This window comes from Trachypithecus francoisi, unplaced genomic scaffold, assembly GCF_009764315.1.
Source record: "Trachypithecus francoisi isolate TF-2019V2 unplaced genomic scaffold, Tfra_2.0 Lachesis_group1, whole genome shotgun sequence".
NCBI lineage: Eukaryota > Metazoa > Chordata > Mammalia > Primates > Cercopithecidae > Trachypithecus > Trachypithecus francoisi.
This window is the reverse complement of record NW_022681454.1, coordinates 33,365,439-33,392,913: the sequence shown is the minus strand read 5'-3', so window position 1 is coordinate 33,392,913 and position 27,475 is coordinate 33,365,439. Positions and strand designations below refer to the sequence as shown.

The window sequence follows — 27,475 nt, the reverse complement described above, 5'->3', positions numbered from 1 at the left end:
AGTTTTTCCTCTTTCTATAAAAAAAGCAGAGGTACACAGCGATCTTAGCTAAAAGAGATTTTAGTGAATACCCAAAGTGTCCTCGTCACTTTACTTTTCAATTACCTTGCTTTATTTCCTTCACAGAACATACAATGTTCTGTAATTATCATGTTTATTTATTATTTATTAACTGCTTTGAGCAACCAGTATTTTACTTCTTATTCCAAGTGTGTCTCAGCCTTTTTATCTGTATAAGATAAAGAGAGGGCAGTGGAGTCACCAGGCTTTCATAATACCTGTAATTCTCAGCCACATCTTTAAACCAAAGAATTATCTCCTGCTAGAATCTAAAACTTTGGCTTTTACTCCTTGTCCGTATGGTTCAATCAGAAATACTAATGGAAAAAATTAAGATAATATGAGTCTATTGATACATAATTACTTCCAATAACCACATATATTGGAATAACTATATGTGTATTTAGATGCAGTTTTATAGGTTAGCAGAAAATATAACAATAGATTTCTACCTCACACCTCTAATGAGCATTCTACAATGCTACCTCTTCCAGGGACTGTCCTAAGTTATCTTTTCTTATGATGCCTTTTTATTATTGAAAAAATAGATACAACATATGTAATAAAATTATATATGCAATATAGTAAAATATAGTAAAAAGTATATACGCATATATATTCTTTCCTGTGATAATCTGCTGATGCTTGCTAAGTTTAATGAGACCTGTGTGTTTTTAAACCACTGCAATGGGAGTTTGCATTAAAGGAGAAAGATTGAGCTCAACTCCAAATATAGAATGGGCAAGTGAAAACTTGTAGCCAAGGAGCAGGATAAGGATCAGTGCATGGCATGTTAATAAGTGGAAACATCATAATTGCAGAGGATTCTAGTGAAGATGACCTAACAGAATTCTCACTGAAGACAGGCCAGGGTGATCAGACATCACCTAGGGGATGGTAAAGGATGAGGTCCCTTATCAGATATTGAGAGTGATCAGACATCAAGGGTGGGGATTTCTCACTAAACGAACTTAGCAATAGTCTTTGCTAAAACTGGATTTTATAAGGAAGTGCACAGATGGACCTAGAAGAAACTTTAGGATCCTGACTAAAGTTAAGTCAAGCAAAAACTCTTCTCCAGGGAAGACAGCATTCCAGACACACAAGGTACAGCCAATGTGTGCAGCCAGTGGCCACACTGGGCAATGTGACTGGCCTTAGTCTAGCATTAGCGGTGAGGCCACTGAGGCTTGCGCAAAGTTTGGAAGAATTGAGATTAGACGATGTTTTCATTTTCAAACCTTTGGCTTTTACTCTAGAAGTGATGGGAAACTCATGGAGAAATTTGGACAGAGGAGACATAATTTGGCCAACATGATCACATACATTTTCACTGACTGAGTGAAGTTATCAAACCATTTAATTTGAAGCCCATGATAGATGAAGGACTTAGTTAAGAATGAAAGCCTAATTAGTTGCAAACCAGTACTAAAACCCAAATCTGGTTCTTACTTTTGCCCTTATATAAAATTGTAGGATTTCCCAAAGGACAATTCTTGCATCTTTTATTCCTCTAATACATCCTGCATTTCCAGTCTCAAGAGCAAAGCAAATGAATTTCTATTTTGTTGTTATATAAATGTCATCTGCTTTCAAATCATGAGCTTTTGCCGATACAGAAATTCTATCTTTAGAAAAATCCCAATGTCTTCTTCAAATAAATAATCTTCCTGAATATTGCTATTTGCCCTTTAAAAATAGATTTACTTTTATATAAGAAAGATTTTAGAAACATGTACAGTGTGATAAAAAGAAAGTGTAATAGAATTCAAAATAAGGAAAATGCTTTTTCCTAAGAATGTCAGAAAACCCCAGTGTAATGGCAGGATAGAAAACTAGCCTTTAGGGCCCAATAATTATTGACCCCTATTTCTGAGAAGCAGCATTTAATTGAACTCCTCTTACTAAATCCATTTCCTGGAATGAACAGAGGCCCTTGTCCTCAGCTCTAAATTAACATTACATCAAAATAAATGTTATTACTTAGACATCTCTTTCAAGCATTTTGTTAGCCTTTATTGGTACGGTAGCTCATATTTAAATCTTTTATCTGTCATTTTCATTTCTTGGACAGAGTACTCTAATATATTGTCTCTTACTCTACAAGGAGAATAATGTAAGTTTAGTGTGCAGTAAAATTATATTTGCCAAGAAAGATATTGGATGAGCATGTTGAGTTCTATTCACATGCACTATGTATGCCAGGACATATGGTTGAGAAGATAAAAGGAAATTCTATTGTACCTTAATCATTAAATACCACATGTTTCTCACTGAGCAGCAGGGCAAAATACACTGAAAATCCTTGGGTGATTAAAAACGGACAGATTCCTAACACTGTAATTCTACCTTTTTGAACAATAGAAAAATGGATTTCACCATCACTTAAAATGAATTTGTAAACCTGGGACTTTTCAGTCCAGTCTAGTTTCTTTCTTGATTACCAATGCAATTGTAGTTCTGTTTCACCGTGTTGAATCTATAAGCTAAAACCAATAATCTCACTTTGGTCATTATTACTAAAATGATATCTGATGCATCAGTGATTGAAATCTCAGCGTTAACAAGATAGAAATGCTTCATATTTTGGCTCTAGCATCTGTTAGTACTTTATGCATTTTAATACATTTTCACCTAAGAAAAGAAAGAACAGTTATGATAGTTGCCATATAAATTTATTTTAAGGATTAAATAAGAGAATCCATAAAAGTACTTGGCAGATTGCTTAGCATATAGCAAGTCATCAATAAATGTTAGCTAGTAGTAGTAGCAATAGTAGTAGAACATTAAGTACTTTTTGTAGTTTTTTATGTGATTTAAGTGGCGGCATTTTGTGATTGAAATAAGTTGGTGATTTTAATAATATTTTAACTTATAAATGAGTAGTACTGAGATTTTAGAATAAAAATTCAGAAATATAAGTGATATCAATAACAAGTCCTCTTGCCCGCTGTCTTTCCCCCTCTAATTCTTCCGTATCTTCCTTCCTTTCCCCTTCTAGAGTTTCTTTTTTTTTTTTTTTTTATTATACTTTAAGTTCTAGGGTACATGTGCATAACGTTTATATCATGTATAACTCCCCAATGCAATCCCTCCCTCCTCCCCCCTCCCCATGATAGGCCCCAGTGTGTGATGTTCCCCTTCCCGAGTCCAAGTGATCTCATTGTTCAGTTCCCACCTATGAGTGAGAACATGCGGTGTTTGGTTTTCTCTTCTTGTGATAGTTTGCTAAGAATGATGGTTTCCAGCTGCATCCATGTCCCTACAAAGGCCGCAAACTCATCCTTTTTGATGGCTGCATAGTATTCCATGGTGTATATGTGCCACATTTTCTTAATCCAGTCTGTCACAGATGGACATTTGGGTTGATTCCAAGTCTTTGCTATTGTGAATAGTGCCGCAATAAACATACGTGTGCATGTGTCTTTGTAGTAGAGTAATTATAATCCTTTGGGTATATACCCAGTAGTGGGATGGCTGGGTCATATGGTACATCTAGTTCTAGATCCTTGAGGAATTGCCATACTGTTTTCCATAATGGTTGAACTAGTTTACAATCCCACCAACAGTGTAAAAGTGTTCCTATTTCTCCACATCCTCTCCAACATCTATTGTTTCCTGACTTCTCATAACTATTCATGACACTTTAGTTTCCATAAGGATTTTAGAATTTGTCAATATGCATAAGAAAAATGTCAGCTATATTTTTGAAAAAGATTGCATTGAATAATGAGATCAATTTTATGAGAAACAAAGTTTATAAATTTTGAGACATTCAGCTTCATGATTGTGGCTTATTCCTCAGTTTAATTCATTTAAAATATTTTTAAGATTTTATTTTGTGTAGCAGATTTGCTTATCTTTTATTAGTTTTATTAGTAATTTTTGATAATTGTAATGCTATTGTAAAAAGTATTTGTTTTTGATATTTTTGTTGCCCATATACATATATAGATATATATTTTCTATATATACCTATCAATTTTCTATATATTGGTACATGTGATTTTCCTGTGCTAATCTTATCTCCATGAACACTTAGAATGTCATTTTTTAATGCTAGTATATTGACTATAATATTTTTTGGGTTTTCTATAAAGACAAACTATTTTCTAAAATAATAACGGGCTTGTTTGTCCTTTAAGTTTCTATAGCTCTTATTGTTTTCTTACGTTACAGCATTGGTAGTACCCTCAAGCTTATTGAATAGATGTGTTGAATTAGTCCTTTTTTGTCATTTTCCCAATTTCAAAGAAAGGACTTTCAACCTTTCATTATGTTTAATGTAGATTTTTAAAAGACATGCTTTATGACAGCAACAACAGTGCTCTCTTTTGTTTCTAATATATGTATTCAATTAATAATACCTGTTAATTTTATAAATGCTTTTTTGCATTTATTGAGATAATCATATGATATATCTCTTTAATTTTGTTAATGTGGATATTGCTTGAATATCAGATTTTAAACTTAATTTGCAAATTATCTTTTGGATATTTTTATCGTATTTATTTGCACATATACTGTGTTTTACTAGTTACTGCTCTTTAATATGCCCTATCTTATTTATCATTTTAACATAATTCTAGATTTGATTTGAAACTTTTTTTTTTTTTTTTTGAGACAGAGTCTCTCTCTGTCCTCCAGGCTGGAGTGCAGTAGCATCATCTCATCCCACTGCAAGCTCCGCCACCGGGGTTTATGCCATTCTCCTGCCTCAGCCTCCCTAGTAGCTGGGACTACAGGCGCATGCCGCCATGCCTGGCTAATTTTTGCTAATTTTTGTATTTTTAGTAGAGATGCGGTTTCACTGTGTTAGCCAAGATGGTCTCGATGTCCTGACCTTGTGATCTGCCCTCCCCCGCCTCCCGAAGTGCTGGAATTACAGACGTGAGCCACCGTGCCGGGCCTTTGATTTGAAACTTTCTAAAGAGTTTTTGCATCTACTTTCATTAATGATATTAAAATTTGATTTTTTTTTCTTTTTAGATTTTCCAACAAATATTATAGTAGTCTCCCAAAATGAGATGTTTGGTGTGCCTTATTTTTCTTACTTCTGAAAGTATTTATGGAATATTATATGTTTTTCTATTTGATTGTTTGATAGCATGTATTAATAAAGCCATTTGGGCTGGGATTTTTCTCCATAAAATGCTTTTAATTAATGACTGAATTGCTCTATTAGTTCCACATATGTTGAAACTGCATGCTATTATTTATGTCATATTTGGTAAGTGGAATTTGTCCATTTTATGTAAATACTTTAAAATGTATTGGCATATAAGTTTTTTTGTTTTGTTTTGTTTTTTACAAATAATACCCTTTTATTTCTTTTTAAAAATCATGTTGTACAATAGCTCTCTTGAACTTACTCCTTCTATTTCTTTATTAACTTCTAACACATATTAGATGCTGTCTTCCATTGTACCCTTGACATTGGAGTTTTAAAGAGTTCTCTTCATTTTTCTTGATCAGCTTCTGAGAGTTCTTTCTGTCCCTTGGTATTCACATCATAAAATGGGGAAAATAGTATTCATAGGAATAGTAAAATGATTAAAGATTATTGAACATACGAAGAACTTAGTTCTTGGAACTTAGTAAGTTCTCAATATAGGTTACTTCATGACTAGTACTTCTATAATTATTAATTCTTCTTCTCTTTCACAGTCTTACTAGGACCTTCTACAGCATAAGACAAAGGAGAATATACATTTAAAAGAAATGCAACACATAGGTGCTGCCTGCAAATCAGAAAGATGAAGCCAATTCACAAAGGAGCACAAGTGCCTTAGAAGGCTGTTTGCTAGAAAGCTCTTCAATAACTGGACTTTTCTGTATTGAACCTGTAGACAATGAGATAAGACAGCAGAATTTTGATGTGTCAAGGAGGTACAACAACCTCACTGTAGGCTGTTACAATAATGTATACTTACCTTTTCTTAATTCTTTCCCACTATAGAGTGATAGAAGAAAAGAGAGGAAGATACCTGGAAGATATACCTTAGAAATACTTAGGAAGTATATGAAAATGGGTACTTATTCTCCTCTTTGAGCAATCAATTCATTCAAAACTCCAGTTTTTTCCTGAGCTACTAGGAGAAGTGCTAAAAATAAACCTGATTTGATCTTAAAAAACAAGCAAATAAAAACAGACAATGGGACACTTTATCTTAATAATAATTAAGACTTACTCTATGGAAAATGTAGATTTTAATACATTAAATTTGTTAGTAGGTATAGTTGATTAGATAGATCAACAGACAGATAAAGATAAATATTTTTTACACACCATAAATGCATGCAAACATATACACATGCGTATTTGGGAGATTATAGCAATAGTATGCATCTTAGTCTAGTTTGGACTGCTATAACAAAATATGTGGGACAGGGCAACTTATGAAGAACAGAAATTTATTTCTCCTAGTTCTGGAGGCTGGGCAGTTTAGGATGAAGGCTATAGCATTTGTTGTCTGGTGAGGGCTGCTGTCTGCTTCTAAGATGGTGCTTTGTTGCTGTGTCCTAAAATGTCCAAAGGCAGAAAAGCAAAAAAGGGCCTAGCTAGTTCCCCTCCAGCCCTTATGTAAGGCCTCTCATGTCATTAATGGGGGTTCTGCTCTGATGACATAATCACCTCTTAAAATCCCTGTCTCTTAATACTGTTGCCTTGAGGATTATGTTTTAACATGAAATTTGGAAGCACATTCAACCACAGCAGTGTGAGAGGGAAGGATAAAAGTTTTAGTTAATGTTAATTTCTGTAACAAATAAAATATTTAAAATGATAATAAAAGCTCATTTAGTTTCATTTAAATTCAAAAAGGGTGTTTCTATCTTCAAATCAGTAGTCAAATTTTCATATATCTTCTATCTAAAGGCTCCTTTATATCTTAGAAAATATTTTTTCCTTCTGACCACCAACTATCATCTTCTTGTATATTAGAAACACACCCTAGTTGCAGTGGTGTCTGCCCAAAATCCAATCCAGTCATTGCCCCAGCACAAAGTTTTAAGTCATTAGGTGATATATAGTCCTTTCCTCTTCCAACTGTTTGTATCCTGAAATTTATAAATTATCTCTATTCTCTCTTTTATGTTTACAAATTGTCTGGTCAATGTTCATGAATTTCTTGTAAAATATGTCTAAACGTGAAAGTAAAAGCCAACATATATTACCACTTCAATTACTTCTCTTGGAGCTATAGGCAATGTGAACTGCCTTGCAAGTCATAGCAGATAATACTTTTAATGAATACTGTATCACTACATATGATGGTTTTGCATCTCTTCGGCCTCTGGTGTGTTTCCTTGTTTTCATCTATCCTATTATGAAGCCAATATCACATATTTTAGGAGTTATTTTTATACCTTCATCTCATCGAGTTCTGCATTAGTTACAGTAACGTCATAGCAATCAAATCTAAGCCCTGTAATCTCTGTGACTGCAGTCAGTAGAAGTGCATTTATCACTTACATAAGAAGAGAAAGGAGGGTTCTGGTCAATAGGTTGATCTCTTCTTATCAGTGCTTCAGGGTCTCTGGTTACTTTCCTATGAACTCTCTACCATTAAAGATATGGTGGTTTTCAACGGAAGGGCAAGTGAGAGAGAACCATGCATGGGTAATACCAATGGACCTTGCTAGATGTGGTACACATCATTTCCATGCATTTTATTATCTAGAACCCAGTAAAGTGGTCACTCAATAACACAGCCATATTTAACAAAAAATAAAGGTTGTGAAGAATAGATTTGATATTTGTGCAAAATAAAGATAAGAAGTGTTTGGTGAACCATTAGCTGCTCTCTTCATTTTTTTTTTTTTCTTAGTTTGAGACAGAATCTCCCTCAGTTGTGGGGCTGGAGCACGATCTCAGCTCACTGCAGCTTCAGCCTACCGGGTTGATTAGATTCTCTTGCCTCAGCCTCCCAAATAACTGGGATTCCAGGAGCATGCCACCATGCACAGTTAATTTTTCTATGTTTAGTAGTGACAGGGTTTCACCATGTTAATCAGACTGGCCTCGAACTGCTGACCTCGAATGATCCACCTGCCTCAGTCTCCCAAAGTGCTGATATTACAGGTATGAGCCACTGTGCCCAGCCCACAATAGGCTATTAAGTTCTAGATATTTATTTGAGATGTGTAAGTTTTAACCTAGTGGCAATACCAGCTAGAATGTAGCCTCTGAAAAGGCAGAAATCATGTCTGACTTTTATATAACTATAATCCTAGCATTTAGCAGATGCTATAAAATGTGCTTTTTTTTAAAAAAAAAGCAGTCATTATTTAAGAATATTCATAAAAGTGGCTATTATTTGGCATAGTTGCTTGTGAAGCAAAGGGAAGTGGATCAAAAGGCATGTGAAAATAGATGTGTCATGGGACTAGGGATATCATTAAGATTTGATGATGAGTAGATCACTGACATGGAATTAAAACTTACCTAGGTGAGGACTGATGTTCATGACGAGATGAAACTAATGAACAGGAATCAAGTTGAAGAGACCCCCCAGATCCATTTCTTTACTTGCATAGAGTTTTGTGTGCATTCTAATAACTATTTCTATATAGGATTCATTTATTTGCTTTTTAAAATCATTTTGTAAACTCTCTTCCAATACATTATTAACATCACTTGAAGTTAGTGACAGTCATTTAAAAAATATCACCTGCTCATAATGGTATTTCAGATGTGTGTGTATTACTACTTATATTTTCAATTTTCATACCTGTAAAATATAGATGTAGAAAAAAATTTGCAGCCATTTTAACTACTAAGGTAATATCTGTAAGATTTTCTTGTACTACTCAACATAATATATATACACACACATATTGCATATTCAATGAACACTTTCAGTTTACTGAAAATTCAAAAAATTTGAAAATCTTAAATAAAAAAATTACACTCACATTTTATTAGCATAAGGATTTAAAGAATGAGAAACTGTTACTTTTACAGTCATTGATAATTTTTATATTTCAGAACCAAAGCATTCCCTTTAAAATATACATAATGCAAAAATTGCACCATACAACATCAACTTGACATTTTTGTATACCCCAAAGTTCATCAAGTAAGTTTTATTGGAAAGCACAATCACTGCATATGGTATGCTATAAGGCATCACAATAAACAAGGATATTTCAACTCACTGATTGAAATAGAGTTCCCTCATTAATGGGAAAGGAATTTGCAATTTCATAGCTTTGGGAATTGTTGTAACATGGATAGCCTGATATTGCAATTTTGTCATACATATTTTAGTGCATCTTGGCAGCAAACACATTGTTTTATGTAGCAAACTCTTTGGAATACTTGACTTCAACTGAAGTGAAATGAAAAATGTACCTGAAGTCCAGAGTGTCTGCCATGTAATTAGTTCCCTTGCTGCTGGGATGGTAGAATGTGAAATTATGGCTCATATATCTGCTGAATCAGTCTTTCTGGTCCAATCTTAGTATTATTACTACTAATCCTTTTTTCTTTCCTTGGCTGTTCATGGTCCCATGAGGCTTTTCAATCAAGAGTCTCAATAAAAGACTGAGCAGCTCCATATGGCTGTGCAGTGGTGAATGTAGAATGGGTTATTGGGAAGAATATTCAGACAGAAGAGGTCTAATAGATTCTGTGCCTTCGAAGGCTGTAATTTCAAGTGATAATTAGAGGACATCACAAAAGAGAGTCATGTCCAGTGGTACGATATACTCTACAATAGAAATTTCTCCTAAAATAAAGGATGAATCCTGTTCAGGTTTTGGGAGAAAGAAAACAAAACACCATAAATCATCTTGACTTTATTTGCATGTTAATGTCAAAATCTTGCCAACAACTGAAATAAAATTCTTAATATGGGTATTTCAAAACTGAAAAACAACAAAAAAAGTTGTAATAGTTTTTTGGAAAAGTTTATGAACATCTAACTCAGTGAAAGTTTATTGCTGTGAAATCAGATAGATGTGGTTTTGAATTCTGTCACCTACATTGTATGTGAACTGGAACAAAAAACTTGCTATTTCTATTTTCACTTTTCTTACCTGTAAAATACAGATGTAGGAAATAATTTGCCACAATTTTACCTATGAAGGTAATGTTTATAAGACTTTTGCATGTACTACTCAACATAGTGTAGCTGTTCAATGTATTGCAGGTATTTATTTTTATATATTTTAAATTCAAGTGAGACTGAAAATAATTTAGTAAATTCTACATGCTGTGAAACAATTTTTTTGCCATGTGTGGATGGACCTCTCTATTGCCTGCTCCTTTGCTCTTAAGAACATCTCATTTGGATTTTTTTTTTTTTTTTTTTTGCACTGATCCCTGAACTGGATGTCTCCATCTTGGTTTACAAATTTGAACTTAAGACCTGTTTGAATTAGAACAAATTCCTTGAATCCTAGAGCAAAAATAGAAGTTGGAGTTCAGCAATGAGAACACATGGGCATAGGGAGGGGAGCACCACACACCGGAGCCTTCTGAGGGATTTGGGGCTAGGAGAGGAATAGCATTAGGAGAAATACCTAATGTAGATGATGGGTTGATGGGTGCAGCAAACTACCATGACACATGTATACTATGTAACAAATCTGCATGTCCTGCACATGTATCTCAGAACTTAAATTGGAAGAAGAAGAAGAAGAAGAAGGAGGAGGAGGAGGAGGAGGAGGAGGAGGAGGAGGACGAGGAGGAGGAGAAGAACAAGAAGAAGAAGGAAAAGAAAAAGAAGAAAGTTGGAGTTCAAAACCTTGAATTCTGTTCATTACAATTTGCATAGCCAATATTTTTAAGCTACATGTAGTCTACATGTAGTCTTATGATTCTCTTTTGTTCTTCTGACCTAGGTCTTTCTTCTAAAAAAGTGTCTGTTTTATTCACCTTATTTAGAGTAACTGTTTAATTTAGTTTTCCTGATTTAGTAGTGGGACCACCTAATTCTTTTTCTCATTTTTTTTATATTTAAGTCAAAGATGGTGAGTTAAGGGTTAAGAAAAAACACTTGTGTATTTTCTAGATTCTCATGCTTTTGATAAACCAGTATTTTTTCTATATTAAAAATTGTATTACTATGGTTTTATTTTCTGTAGCCTTAAGTTGAATGATTAATAAATATACATTCACTAGAAAAAATGTTAGCTTTAAATAAATATAAACCAAATATATAGGAACATTAATATTCACATTAGAATATTCATAGAAAAAAAGTAGGTGGTGAAATAGGTGTTTTGCAATTTTAAAAAATGGTGAAAATTAAAAATACCTTATTTAAAGACTGGCACATAACCTATCAATAGGATTCTTATGAAATTTTAATTTTGTACAGGTTGAGGAAGTGATGCTACAAAACAAAGGGGGTGACAGACATGCTTGTACTGCTTTGTCCTCACCAAAGTATTCCCTCTTGCCTTATAGGGTACATAAAATATTCTAATTTTATCTCATTGTCTGGCTTTTCTACAGAAATGCAATAGTTTCTTCTGCTTATAAGGTCATGCTTTTAAGATAGATCTAATTATCTTCCTTTCCTTTATTTATTTTATTTTTTTCAAGTCTTTTCCTTTCTGGTATTCTATACCTGCCTGGAGATTATTGACAAACATAAAAAATCTTTTCAGAAAGCAAAGCTAACTTTATTAGACCTACTGAAGGAAGCAAGAACTATCTTGAGAGTCTGCTATGTCTCAAATGGGGGAAATTAGTGAAGAATATGTGTTAAGTTTTAGGGCCAGAGAGGGTCTTAAAAATTGAGCAATTGGTTGGAAAAACTGAAAGTTTATGACAAAATAGTTTTGGGTTGGTCAATTCAGTGAGGCAAATGTCTAGAACTGGGCTGTCATGATCAAGCTGTTAGCATTAGAAAGAAAGTGATTGTAATCATTTCAATTCACCACGTTCTAAAGTAAGCATTTTCTAAAGTACGTAGTTTTTTGTTGTTGTTGTACCAGTATTGTATAGCACTTTAAAAAGAAAATCGCTATGAAGAAGAAAGCAAACTAGTATAACATGTCAAATACTTAGAGATATAATTATGGATCAGTATAAAGTGGGCAGTGAGAGGATGCAGGACAAATATATTATGAACATTTTGGCTTTTAGATTATTTCACTGTTTGAGTGATTGAGAAAAAGGAAATTAGAATAATTCTTTAGTCAAATTGTTTTAGAGACTGAGAATTGGAAGAAACATTTGCCCACAGCTGATTTGTTTTGAAAATGGCAAAACCTATATCCACCTAGCTCATTGTGATGGTTAACTTTATGTGTCAACTTGACTGGGCTACAGGGTGCCCACATATTTCATTAAGTATATTCTAGGTGTCTCTGTGAAGGTGTATCTGGATAAGATTAACATTTAAATTAATAAATTGAATAAAGCAACTTTTCCTCCCCAATGTGGATGTGCCTCATTCAATCCATTGAGGGCCTGAATAAAACAAAAAATCTGAGTAAGGGAATATTCACTCTCTCTGCCTGATTCTTTTTTTTTTTTTTTTTTTTTTTTTTTTTTTTTTTTTGAGACGGAGTCTCGCTCTGTGGCCCCAGGCTGGAGTGCAGTGGCCGGATCTCAGCTCACTGCAAGCTCCGCCTCCCGGGTTCACGCCATTCTCCTGCCTCAGCCTCCCGAGCAGCTGGGACTACAGGCGCCCACCACCACGCCCGGCTAGTTTTTTGTATTTTTTAGTAGAGACGGGGTTTCACTGTGTTAGCCAGGATGGTCTCGATCTCCTGACCTCGTGATCCGCCCGTCTCGGCCTCCCAAAGTGCTGGGATTACAGGCTTGAGCCACCGCGCCCGGCCTCTGCCTGATTCTTTGATCTGAGACATCCATTCATCTTTTTCTGCCTTTAGACCCAGACTCAGATTAGAACTTATACTGGTTCTCAGGTCTTTGTATGCATACTAGAACCATATTATTGACTCTCCTTGGTCTCCAGTTTGCAGACTGCAAATACTGAGATATCAATATGGTGTAGATAAATATTAGCATTAGATATAGATACAGATATAGATATACATGTACACATATCTCATTGATTCTATTTTTCTTCAGACTCCTGACTAATACAGATTTTGATAATGGGAGTAAAGTAATAGCCATTTTAGTCAACTCTGGCTGCCATAACCAAAATGCCATAGACTGGGTGGCTTGAATGATGGAAATTTATTTTTCACAGTTCTGGAGGCTAGGGAATCAAAAATTAAAGTGCCAGCAGAATTTGTTTCTTGTGAGAGTTCTCTTCCTGGTTTACAGGTCTTCCCACTCATCCTCACATGGTAGGAAGAGAGAGAAAGGCACAGAGAGAGAGAGAGAGAGTACAAGCTCCCTGGTATCTCTTCTTTGAAGAGTCCTAAGCTCTTCATGAGTGGTCCACCCTCATAACCTTATATGAACCTGATAATTTTCGAAAGTCCCCATCTCCAAATACCATCACATTGGGGGTTAGGACTTCAGCATATGAATTTTGAGGATGTAGTGCATTCCATAGCACTCACATAAGACATTTGGTAGAACATAATGTTAAAGACTATTTTCCTAGAAGCCAAAAGAAGTATAATAAATTAAGCACATATGCTTCATCTAAGCTCAAAAGCTATGAAAAACAGAAGATATTCTCTTGTCTCACTGGGATTCTTATCTTTTCACCGCAATTTATCTTATTCTACCTCTTCCATCATCCTCTTACTTAACATCACCTAATTTTGTTTTCCCATGACAGCTTGAATATAACTTTCAAAAAACACTATCCATAAATACATAGTTTTCTTGTACTTACCAGAGAAATGAAACCGATTTCTCAAATTAATCCTCTGTTTTAGAGGATTATAAGTGTTAGAATACATGCAGCCTGAAAAATTGAATGAATTTGTATATTGTGGTACCTTGGTAAAATCACCAATGGTTGGAAATATGAGGTCAGATATTCCACCTAGACAAAAGAACTCAAGAGCTAAGCAACTAATAATAGATGTGCCTAATACAGATAATGTGCACATTAGTTTCCCTCTGATTGCAGATGTGAGAATAAATTTTACCTGGCAGAACATTATGGATTTGGAGGATCTTGCAGAGATCAGGTCCACGCATAGCATGCACAACTGTCAGAACTGAAGTGAACTCTTCAGTTCCTATCTAATACATTATTGGATACTTTAGATTTAATTTTGTTCAATCAATTTATCTTACAGTTAAAGTAACAAACCCAGAGAAATAAAGTGTCTTGCTTCAAGTTAAGGACAAAATAGTGAATAAAATGAGATTAGAACCAAGATCACATGACGTGGGATAACTCACATTCCAGTATATCATGTGTGATGCTAAAGATCTTTTACCTAATTCATATGTGTATATCTAAGTGAATGCTTATGATGTGCATACATATACACATGTGTGTATATGTGTGTATGTTTTTACATACACATTTCATTGGCCATTTTATAATTCTGGTAGATTAAAGATTTAGATATTTAAAAACTATGCATACTAAACAAAATGTAAAAGCTTAGTTTTATCATCTTGTAATTCGGAGAGCACTCCAGGTATGATGAAAGCTTTGAAACCGCATATCATCTGAGAAATTAAATCCTATGTTTTACAAACTTTCATGGCAAAAGGAAAATAAACTCAATATTAATAAGCAATTAGAAATAGAATAAGACAAAACTTTAAAGAAATATAATAAATACAACAAAGAAAAGTATTTCTAAAGAGTTCCTGAAAAAAGGGTTATTCATAATTATATATGTAAACTCTAATAAAACTTAAAATCTATTTAAATTTTCAATGCGTTGTTTATGATCTGAGAATAGTTGCAATGAAAATGGTTTTGTTCTGAGAATAGTTGCAACGAACATAATTGCACTGTTTATTGGTAAAGAGGTGAATGGATTTCTATTGGGAAGATCCATATGAATGAAATTGCTGTGTCATTCATTTGTATAATTGAGTTTTAATGATTTCTGGCAAAATGATGTGAGTATGCAATCCTCACAAGAGAGTCAAATGGTTAGTATCTATAAAAAAGTGTTCTCATTAGCTGATAATTTTGGAAATGCAAAATAAAAAATAAAAATTAAAAAAAAAAATTAAAAAAAAAAATGTTTGTTGTGTTTTTTGTTTTTTGTTTTCTTTTTTGAGACCGGAGTCTCGCTCTGTTGCCCAGGCAGGAACACAGTGGAGCACTCTCGGCTCACTACAAGCTCCACCTAGGGGGTTCACGCCATTCTCTTGCCTCAGCCTCCCGACTAGCTGGGATTACAGGCGCCCGCCACTGTGCCCGGATAAGTTTTTTATATTTTCAGTAGAGACGAAGTTTCACCGTGTTAGCTGGATGATCTCGATCTCCTGACCTCATAATCTGCCTGCCTCGGCCTTCCAAAGTGCTGGGATTACAGGCAAAAATATGTTTTTATCTATGAAATCAGCAAACAAATATAATAGCCGGTATCGAAAACATCACAACTTCATTTTCCTACCAATTTAAATGGTACCTGATTTTAATGAGCTTTTTTTTTAATTTTTGCTCTGAATCTGCCTATTTTTGTACTTTATATGAATTTAACTATTTCTTTATATAGCTCTTTTTGGTAAACATTACATTGATTAGATTTATACATATTACTGCATGTAATGCTATTTGGCATTCTACTGAAATGTTAAAATCTATTTAAATTTTCAATGCATTGTTTATGTTCTGAGAATAGTTGCAATGAAAATGTTTTTGTTCTGAGAATAGTTGCAATGAACATAATTGCACTGTTTATTGATAAAGAAGTGAATGGATTTCTATTGGGAAGATCCATATGAATGAAATTGCTGTATCATTCATTTGTATAATTGAGTTTTAATGATTTCTGAAGTGGTTATACTAATTTTCACTCCTAAGAACAGTGTATAAAATTTCTTTTTGTATCACATGCCCTCCAAAATGTGTGTGTGCGTGTTTTTTTAATATTAGCAATCTTCATCTGTATGTAAGGGTACTTAAATTTGGTTTTAATTCACATTTTACTGATTACTAAAGAGAATAATCATGATTTCATAACTTTATTAATCATTTAGTTAGACAGTCTTAGAAAATACTTGTTCAAATATCTTAGTGATTTTTCTACTGGATTGTTTCTCTTTTAAATTATTCAGCACATGTATAGCCATATCCATATCTTTCACCTACTCAGTTATCAATTGATGTTTATATCTATCTTTATATTTTTATATATCTAAGGAGATAGATATATTTATGTATTTATTTTGCTTAAAATATTTTTATTATATTTTAATATATTTGTGTCTGTACTATATCTTTAAATATACTTGTATTTCCTTGTATTTTACTTCCTAAATTTGTTGTTTGATTGAAATAAATTTGGATTGGTAATGCAATGTTTCCCAAATATATTCTTTCATCAGCTTCCCCTTAGTTGGAAGCAGAGAAAGTCTGCAGCCTCTGTAAGTCTAGACAAGACAAGAAAAAGTATGATGGCTGGAGAAGTTGAAGTAAAATGAGGCAAAATCTTATCCCATTGTCATAAATATTGCATAATTTGCAATTACACAAAATGATATGACCATGTGAAATACTGTTAGTGTCCCTTCTGAGTCTTGGAAGGGGCCTATGTAAGTGAGTAGCCCTGATAATTAAGCTTCATTAGCTTTTTGGTTCATCTGCCTCTTCTCAACAGTAGATGTATTTACTTTGTTGTATCTCCCCAACCAGAATAAAAACTCTAAATAATAAGAAATATTTACCTTTTATCCAACTGTTATATTCTCACAGCCTAGAAAAATATTAAACACAGAAGCGACCCTTATAAATGTTGGCTAGAAGAATGAGTGAACATAACAAACAGTAAAAATAGGTATCAGGAACAGAGAGAAACCAACGGATGAGGTGATTAATGACTTTAAGAATTTTGTATTGGAGACAAATCATAGAGAAACTTATTACAATTTACGTTCTTTTGATATTAATAATATCATTTCACTTTCTTAGCCCTATTTTACTCTTCTGCAAAAATGAGGTAATTGCACTGTATTAGTTTGTTCTCATGCTGCTATGAAGAAATACCTAAGACTGGGTAATTTATAAAGGAAAGAGGTTTAATTGACTCACAGTTCAGCATGGCTTGGAAGGGCTCAGGAAACGTACAATCATGGCAGAATACCTCCTTCTTGACATGGCAACAGGAAGGAGAAGTGCCAAGCAACAGGGAAAAACCTGGTATAAAATGAGAATAGCATGAAGGTAACCACTCCCATAATGAAGTTACCTCCAACCAGATCCCTCCCATGACACGTGGGAATTATGGGAACTATAATTCAAGATGAGATTTCGGTAAGGACACAGCCAAACCATATCATACACTAACAGTTAAGCTCTCTTTTAGCACTATGTTTCATATTCTAAATCTTATTCTACCACCTGGGAACTATGATTCTCCATTTCTTCTGGTGATAAAATATTTTAAGGACCAGTGAAATATTTTATATGACATTGCAATAAAATTAAAAGACATGCATATGAATAAGTATATATCAAAAAATTGCAGTAAGTGGTAATATATGTTAATTCCTCAATAAACGGTAGTTAAGTTGGACATGTTACTGGACGAATGAGCCAAGTACAGTCAAGTGGTGTTTGATGCTCATCCCATAATGAAGTGTAAAGTCATTGATAGACTTTATAGTACTTTCATCTGAAACAATATTGCAAGAAGGTTTTCCTGAAGGGCAGGGAAGAAGGAAGAAGAAGAAGAAAAGTTTACTTCAGGTTTGATAATTCATTTCCTGAAGCAGCCAGAAATAAAAGAGCACAAGTTAATTTAATACACTCTTTCATCTATTTTCAGCCAGGTAGAGTCAGTTTATAAGAGAGTAAGGCAGGAAGAGGAAAAAATCATTCAGACCAAGTTATCTTTTCTTTCTGCCTGAGGGACTGGGTTTAAGGAAACCAGCTGAGCATGTTTTTCTATATATAATACCTTGGAAAAGGAATAGGAGTAGGTAAAATGAAGAAATTATTTAATGGAATTTTTACTGCAACATGAAATTAACTCTCCAAATTAAGTACTTTTTGGAAGCGAAACATTGCCCTATTGATGTAGAAGTGGGGGGAAGCGATATACTTCATGAGAAAGTAAATTCTGGTTGAAAACCATTAGTCATGGATACCACTCAGGCATTCAGTTTCAAATAATTTTGACTCTTCAGAGGTTGTCTTTATGGAGGAAATAAACATTTCTATAATAAATGTAATAATTTTCATTGACCTCATTAAATAGCAATATAATTTACTTTAAAAGTTACTTTAAAAGTTATCTTGAATAAAGTTGAAACACTGTCTCCTATAGAGATAATATTTCTTACACATATTTAATGGAGTTGTCACTATCGTTTTTTAGGCTCCATATAAATGCTGTTAATAGGATATTGACATCAAATAGGAAAATACATAAAGAGTATGATAATCAGATCAATTGTTCTTACAGCAAGTGTAAAGGCAGAGATTTTATGAACCTATTTCAGCCATTGAGCTAATATCCTATAGTACTCCGAATTATTCTCAGAGATTTTGAGTATGATAATATTTGGTTTTGTTTTGTTCTAAACTATGATTTCTTTTCAACCAAATAATTGAATTAACTTTCTTTGAATCACACATTAAGCAAAGTAAAATAAAAATTTAGCAATTATTTGTTGAATGGCAGTCCACTGCATATCTTTCCACTTCATTTATTTATTCATTCAATGTATATTCTTTGAATGTCTACCATTTGAAAGCTTTGGTCTAGGGCCCCAATTTAGCATACATTACATTGTTTCATTATGTCTTCTATGTCTCTCAACCTCATACTGCAGCCCAGTACTCAAATTCATGTTTCAGCTGTGTCTAAGCTGAAGCTAAAACACAACCATTGAGATCTTAAATACTTGTATTGCATTTAGTTAGCTAGAACATTTCAATTTTGTATTTTATATATTTGATTTTGAGTAGATAATCCTAAATCTTATTTTATATTATTTGAACAAGGTAAATACAATTATTATTATAAAATCTATATCTTAAAAGCTTTAATATCTGTGGGTGTTTGTTCAGGGTTCTCCAGAGGGACAGAACTAATAGGATATATGTAAATATGAAAGGAAGTATATTAGAGAGAATTGGCTCACACAATCACAAGACGAAGTCCCACAATAGGCCGTCTACAAGCTAGGGAAAAATAAGCCAGTCGTGACTCAGTCTGAGTCCAAAAGCCTCAAAAACAGGGAATTTGACAGTGCCGCCTTCATTCTGTGGCTGAAGACCCAAGAGCCCCAACAAAGTACTGGGGTAAATCCGAGAGTCCAAAGACCAAAGAAGCTGGAGTCTGATGTCCAAGGGTGGGAGGAACAAAGGAACCATCCCTTATGGGAGAAAGAAGGTAACCAGAAGACTCAGCAAGCCAGCTTATTTCACCTGCTTTCACCAGTTTTGTTCTAGCCATGCTGGCAGCTGATTGAATGGTGCCCACCCACATTGAGGGTAGGTCTTCCTCTCCCAGTCCACTGGCTCAAATATCAGTCTCCTCTGGCAGTACTCTCTTGGACATACTCAAACACAATACTTTACCCCAGCCATCTAAGCATCTGTCAATGAAATCAAGTTGACACCTAATATTAACCATCACAGGGGGCTTTTTGTTTTATTATTGGTTTTTCAAGAATGTTTCATATCTCTGTGTTTCAGTTCTGTGTTTCGTGTGTGTGTGTGTGTGTGTGTGTATGTAGAGGAGCGTATGTATGCTGAGTGTGGGGGTAACTACAGAACTAGGTAAAATAATTTTCTTCCAAAACTATGTACATTTAATTCTGCTGTTGTTCTTTGAAATTCAAAAACTCCTCCGTACAACAATCCCATTTCAATAGAGGAAATGATTACAAGCTGAGCTACAGTCCCTGTAGGAACCCATCTACTTGTGAATCTCTCTTTTTCCTACCTTATAGCTTTGGAGTACCAATCTATAGCTGGGTTACATCCCTTTATTCCTCACTCGTCATAAGTAAAGCTCTTTTCATGTTTAGTTTTCTCCAGAATCAACAAACACCTCCAGGGGAAGAGCTACTCCCAAACCAGGCTCATCTCCCCAGGCTTCTGTCTAACCCTGAATTTTGGTCATTTTTCACTATCTTGTTAGTTGTTTGCCTTTAAGAAGATAATTTTCATAATTTTTTACTGTATCTTTAAATTTTATTTTCATATTTCTCATTGCTTCTTTAAATTACATTCTGTTAAAATATTGGTCTTTACTTACTGTAGGACCTACTGAAACTCTCTTACTTCTTTATATAGAGAGAAAGATAATAATTCTAAAATAAATTCTATTTTTACATCCTTTTAAGATTTACAGATAAAATGAGAAGATAGTACAGAGTTCCCATACACCTCACATCTACATTCCCCTATTATTGTCTTATATTAGTCTCCTACATTTGTTACAATTAATAAACCAATCTTGACACATCATCATGATCTAAAATTTCATAGTTTATTTAGATTTTCTGTTTTTACCCCTTGTCCTTTTTTCTGTTCTAACATCTTATCTGAGATATCACATTGCAATTAGTTGCCATACAGTCTTTCACAACTCTTAGAGTTTCTTGATCATTTCTCAGACTTCCATTGTTTTTGAATATTTTGAGAATTTTAAAGAGTACTTGTCCAGTATTTCTTAGAATACTCTGATATTGGAATTGGTATGGTTTTTCTTTTTTTTTTTTCATAGTTAGACTAGAGTCATAAAGTTTGGGAAGGAAGACCACATAAAATTTCCATGTTAGTTTTATCATATCAAAGGTACATACTATTAACATGATAAACCACTGTTTATGTTGACCTTGATCACTTGGCTGAGGCAGTGTTTTTCAGTCTTTTTCACTGAAAGTACATTATTTTCATCCATTCCATACTGCAGTCTTTGGAAGACATCATCACACTTAGAGTATGAAGAAATAGGCTCCAAATCCTTGAGGTCAAAGTCTCTAGATAAATTATTTGGAATTCTTCTGCAAGAATAATGTCTTACTTTATTTGGTTATATTGCTGTAGATTTATGAATATTTTAAATTTTGGGTTATAGTTTAATGCTTCTTTATTTATTTTGTACTCAAATTGTTCCAGATCAGGCCTTTGGGAGTTCTTTCCTAAGTCCCTTTGACATTCCTCCATCAACGTAAATATTTTTTGGAGTACTTCCTTATTTATGGCACTACAAGATGTTTCAGCCTTATTTTGTATATTTCCTGTTCCTGTCCTAAAATGAGTCATTACTCTACAGATTCTGGTTTCTTTATTTAGAGAATGAGGAAAGCAGAGTCTTAGCATTAGATTGGGCTTGATGATACTAGCCCATCATTGTTTCTAGAACCTCTAAGCTGACAGAACCAAGGAAATATATACATTTATGCTAACCTATATATATTTACATATCTAGAAATTAATTTATATGTAGTTATTTATATTTATATTAAGCAAAAGTGGAGTTAATCCTGATGTCTCCAACTGTAATCCATTATCACATGGATAATTTCAGTCTTCTTTTTTTTTTTTTTTTTTGAGATGGACTTTCAGTCTTGTTGCCCAGGCTGGAGTGCAATGGCACAATCTCGGCTCACCGTAACCTCCACCTCCTGGGTTCAAGTGATTTTCCTGCCTCAGCCTCCCAAGTACCTGGAATTACAAGCATGTACCACCATATCCGGCTAATTTTTTACTTTTAGTAGAGATGGGGTTTCCCTGTGTAGGTCAGGCTGGTCTTGAACTCCTGACCTCAGGTGATCTGCCCGCCTCAGCCTCCCAAGTGCTGGGATTACAGGCATGAGCCACAGTACTCGGTGGATTATTCCAGTCTTCTTCTCTGGCTTATCAGTAAACTAGCACTCCAAGAGTGAAAAACTTGGCTTCCGCCGTCCACCAGTCATTCACTTAAATTTTCAATTTCAGTATACCTGTATAATCTCTTGATTTATTTTAAGATTTATTACCTTAGCAATTCATTTTTATCCTTTGTACTACTATAGTCAACTTAAATAGTGGACAATTAGCTACAGAGACAAGATTTTAAGTGATAAATTTTGATTTTCACACTAAAGAAAATAATTCATTCTTCACATATATGTGTTAGTGCACGCAAAATTTTGCAAAACATAGAAAACCAAATTAGTGTCGATAGGATTGGTGATAATAAAGGGCTTACTAGAATACAAAATGTATTTGAAAATATATTTTCGGCATGTTACATTTTTTGAGATCTAGGGATACTTACATACTATATTAACAATTAGACTCAAAATTTAATCTTAATATTTCATTTACAGAATCCAAAATTTAAAAGCATAGTCAGTAATCAAATATTTTTCACTACAGCATAGAGCTAAATACAAATTTACTAGTATAAATATATTTCTATATTGGGAGTCATTTAATTAAAATCAATTATTGTCTATTGAGCAATGAACAAAAATCCATGCAATGAAATTATCAACCAAAAACAAAGGTAAAATTTCTATATTAATATAAGACAAAGTAAACTTTGGAACAAGAAATAATATCTTATTTCTTGGCATGGAAGAGGATATTACCTGTGTGGGTGCATTGGATCATCACTTAATCCTAGCTCTTGGAAGGCTGAGGAAGGAGTTTCAGACCATTCTGGGGAACATGGTGAGACCCTTTCTGTACTTAATAAATAATAATAATTTTAAAAATAAATAAAAAGAAAAAAGGAAAGGACATTACCTGAAAAGACTGATTCTACAAGACATAACAATCCTAAATGTGGATATTTCTAAAACCAGTGTCAAGACACACGAAGAAAATAAAAGAAAGAAAGAAAAAAGATAGAACCAAAAAGTAATATAAGTAAATCCATAGTTTGAAATTTTAACAGAGCTTTCTCTGCAATGACAGAACAATTACACAGACACATTCAGTAACGTTATAGAAGACCTTTATAAAATCATCAGAAAACTTGAACTAATTGACATTTACAGGACATTCTACTCATCAACAGCAGTGTATATGGAACATTAAACAATATACATCTGGCCCACAAAACAAATTTTATTGCAAAGATATCATGCAAAGTATGTCTTGAGCCATAATGGAAGTAAACTAGACATCAACAATAAAAAGATATTTAGAAAACTCCTAATATTGTCAATTAAACAGCATAATTCTATACAACTCTGGAGTCAAAAAGAATATGTAAAGAGATATTTTAAAATATTTAGACCATCATAAAAATGAAAATACAACCAATCGAATATATGGGATGCCACTTACATTCTGTTGAGAGGAACATTTATAGCACTAAATGGTATGTATTAGAAGACAGTTTTAAAATAAGTAACATAAGCATTCATCTTTAAAAAACTAAGAGAACAGGTTAAATCCAAAACAAGCAGGAGCAAGAAAATGTAAATACGAAATTAGAAATCATTAAAAAGTAAAAAAGAAAAAGAATAAACAAAATCAAAAAGCCCTAATTTCACCACTGTGCAATATATTCATGTAACAAAATTATACTTGTGCCCTATAAATTTATACAAATAGAAAAAGGGGAAAAATCAATCAAATTAAAAGTTGGACATTTGAAAATACTCATAACATTGATGAATTCTTAGCCAAATTGACTAAGAGAAATAATCAAAAGATGTAGATTTCTTTTTTTATATATATATATACTTTAAGTTCTAGGGTACATGTGCATAACGTGCAGGTTTGTTACATACGTATACTTGTGCCATGTTGGTGTGCTGCACCCATCAACTCGTCAGCACCCATCAATTCGTCATTTATATCAGGTATAACTCCAAATGCAATCCCTCCCCCCTCCCCCCTCCCCATGATAGGCCCGGATGTGTGATGTTCCCCTTCCCAAGTCCAAGTGATCTCATTGTTCAGTTCCCACCTATGAGTGAGAACATGCGGTGTTTGGTTTTCTCTTCTTGTGATAGTTTGCTAAGAATGATGGTTTCCAGCTGCATCCATGTCCCTAAAAAGGATGCAAACTCATCCTTTTTTATGGCTGCATTATATTCCATGGTTTATATGTGCCACATTTTCTTAATCCAGTCTGTCACAGATGGACATTTGGGTTGATTCCAAGTCTTTGCTATTGTGAATAGTGCCACAATAAACATACGTGTGCATGTGTCTTTATAGCAGCATGATTTATAATCCTTTGGGTATATACCCAGTAGTGGGATGCCTGGGTCATATGGTGCATCTAGTTCCAGATCCTTGAGGAATTGCCATACTGTTTTCCATAATGGTTGAACTAGTTTACAATCCCACCAACAGTGTAAAAGTGTTCCTATTTCTCCACATCCTCTCCAGCACCTGTTGTTTCCTGACTTTTTAATGATTGCCATTCTAACTGGTGTGAGATGGTATCTCATTGTGGTTTTGATTTGCATTTCTCTGATGGCCAGTGATGATGTGCATTTTTTCATGTGTCTGTTGGCTGTATGAATGTCTTCTTTTGAGAAATGTCTGTTCATATCCTTGCCCACTTTTTGATGGGGTTGTTTGGCAGAGACACAACAAAAAAAAAGAAAATTTTAGACCAATATCCCTGATGAACATCAATGCAAAAATCCTCAATAAAATACTGGCAAACCGCATTCAGCAGCACATCAAAAGGCTTATCCACCATGATCAAGTGGCCTTCATCCCTGGGATGCAAGGCTGGTTCAACATTCGCAAATCAATAAACGTAATCCAGCATATAAACAGAACCAAAGACAAGAACCACATGATTATCTCAATAGATGCAGAAAAGGCTTTTGACAAAATTCAACAGCTCTTCATGCTAAAAATGCTCAATAAATTCGGTATTGATGGAACGTACCTCAAAATAATAAGAGCTGTTTATGACAAACCCACAGCCAATATCATACTGAATGGACAAAAACTGGAAAAATTCCCTTTGAAAACTGGCACAAGACCGGAATGCCCTCTCTCACCACTCCTATTCAACATAGTGTTGGAAGTTCTGGCTAGGGCAATCAGGCAAGAGAAAGAAATAAAGGGTATCCAGTTAGGAAAAGAAGAAGTCAAATTGTCCCTGTTTGCAGATGACATGATTGTATATTTAGAAAACCCCATTGTCTCAGCCCAAAATCTCCTTAAGCTGATAAGCAACTTCAGCAAAGTCTCAGGATACAAAATCAATGTGCAAAAATCACAAGCATTCTTATACACCAGTAACAGACAAACAGAGAGCCAAATCAGGAATGAACTTCCATTCACAATAGCTTCAAAGAGAATAAAATACCTAGGAATCCAACTTACAAGGGATGTAAAGGACCTCTTCAAGGAGAACTACAAACCACTGCTCAGTGAAATCAAAGAGGACACAAACAAATGGAAGAACATACCATGCTCATGGATAGGGAGAATCAATATTGTGAAAATGGCCATACTGCCCAAGGTTATTTATAGATTCAATGCCATCCACATCAAGCTACCAATGAGTTTCTTCACAGAACTGGAAAAACTGCTTTAAAGTTCATATGGAACCAAAAAAGAGCCCACATTGCCAAGACAATCCTAAGTCAAAAGAACAAAGCTGGAGGCATCATGCTACCTGACTTCAAACTATACTATAAGGCTACAGTAACCAAAACAGGATGGTACTGGTACCAAAACAGAGATATAGACCAATGGAACAGAACAGAGTCCTCAGAAATAATGCCACACATCTACAGCCATCTGATCTTTGACAAACCTGACAAAAACAAGAAATGGGGAAAGGACTCCCTATTTAATAAATGGTGCTGGGAAAATTGGCTAGCCATAAGTAGAAAGCTGAAACTGGATCCTTTCCTTACTCCTTATACGAAAATTAATTCAAGATGGATTAGAGACTTAAATGTTAGACCTAATACCATAAAAACCCTAGAAGAAAATCTAGGTAGTACCATTCAGGACATAGGCATGGGCAAGGACTTCATGTCTAAAACACCAAAAGCAACGGCAGCAAAAGCCAAAATTGACAAATGGGATATGATTAAACTAAAGAGCTTCTGTGCAGCAAAAGAAACTACCATCAGAGTGAACAGGCAACCTACAGAATGGGAGAAAATTTTTGCAATCTACTCATCTGACAAAGGGCTAATATCCAGAATCTACAAAGAACTCAAACAAATTTAAAAGGTGTAGATTTCTAATATCAGGAGAAAGAAGAGACACTGCTAGTGAACCGATAGACATCAAGAGCAAAATAAAACAATTCCATAAACAACTTGATACCCTCAAATTTGACAATTTAGATAAAATAAGTGAATTTCTTAATGTATACATGCTGCCAAGGTCATGTAAGACAAAATAAACTGAGTAAGTCCTACATTTATTTTTTAAATCAGCAATAACCACCTAACTCTTTTCAAAAAAAATTACACTTACAATTTCAAGTATCATTTGGACAATAGAGGCAATTCCTTATATGTGTAATTTGTATTATAGCTTACACCATCATGTAGTAAAATTACCTTTTTCTAGTGCACAGTTCTATGCATTTTAACAGATGTATGAGTTTGTATAACTACCATCTCTATGATAGTACAACAAAAACCTTCCTTTTGCTGTCCCTTTTTGTCATATCTGCCCGTGAGTAACTCTTAGCAACCTCTGATTTTTTTTTTTTTCCCCATTACTATGGTTAAGTTTATTCAAGAATATACAATACATAGGATCATAAGTTTTGATATCTATGGCCAGGGCTTCTCTCATTCAGGGAAATGACTTTAAGGTTTCTGCAAGTTGTTGTGCGTACCAGTTAATATGTTTATAACTGACTTGTATTCCATTGTATGCATATTCAACAGTAATTTTATTCATTTACCTATCGTCTTAATCAGTTCATGCTGCTCCAAACGAATGCTATAGACTGGGTGGTTTAAACAACAATTTATTTCTTACAGTTCTGGGGACCAGAAAGTCCAAAATTAAGGCACTAAAAGATTCAGTGTCTGATAAGCGCCCACTTCCTGGGTCCATAGATGGCTGTCTTCTCACTGTGTCCTCATATGGCAGAAAGAGAGCTAGAGAACTCTCCGGCTGTCTCTTTTATGAGGACACAAATATCACTGGTGACAATCCACCCTCATGACTTATCTCCTTCTATGGCTTGAATTTTCCCTCAAAACATTTATCCATTGCAAACTTAATCCCCAGTGCAATAGTGCTGGGAGGTGTGACCTAATAAGAGGCAATTATGTCATGAGGTTGGAGCCCTTATGAGTGGATTAATGTCACTATCGGCAAAAGTTAGTTGTTAAAATGAGTGTGGTTCCTAGGGCTTCTTTCTATCTCTTGTGTTTGCTTTCACTTTCAACCCTTCCACCACGGGATAATCCTCTCCAGGTGCTGAA

General features: G+C 34.3%; 1 long non-coding RNA gene across 1 annotated transcript; it reads left to right on the top strand.

The window, feature by feature from the left end:
* Positions 1 to 942: 942 nt before the first annotated feature.
* LOC117086324 lies at positions 943 to 6,848 on the top strand. Its single transcript, XR_004438285.1, has 2 exons — positions 943 to 1,167; positions 5,728 to 6,848. It is a non-coding gene; the product is annotated as an uncharacterized LOC117086324 (long non-coding RNA).
* The last annotated feature ends 20,627 nt before the right edge of the window (positions 6,849 to 27,475 follow it).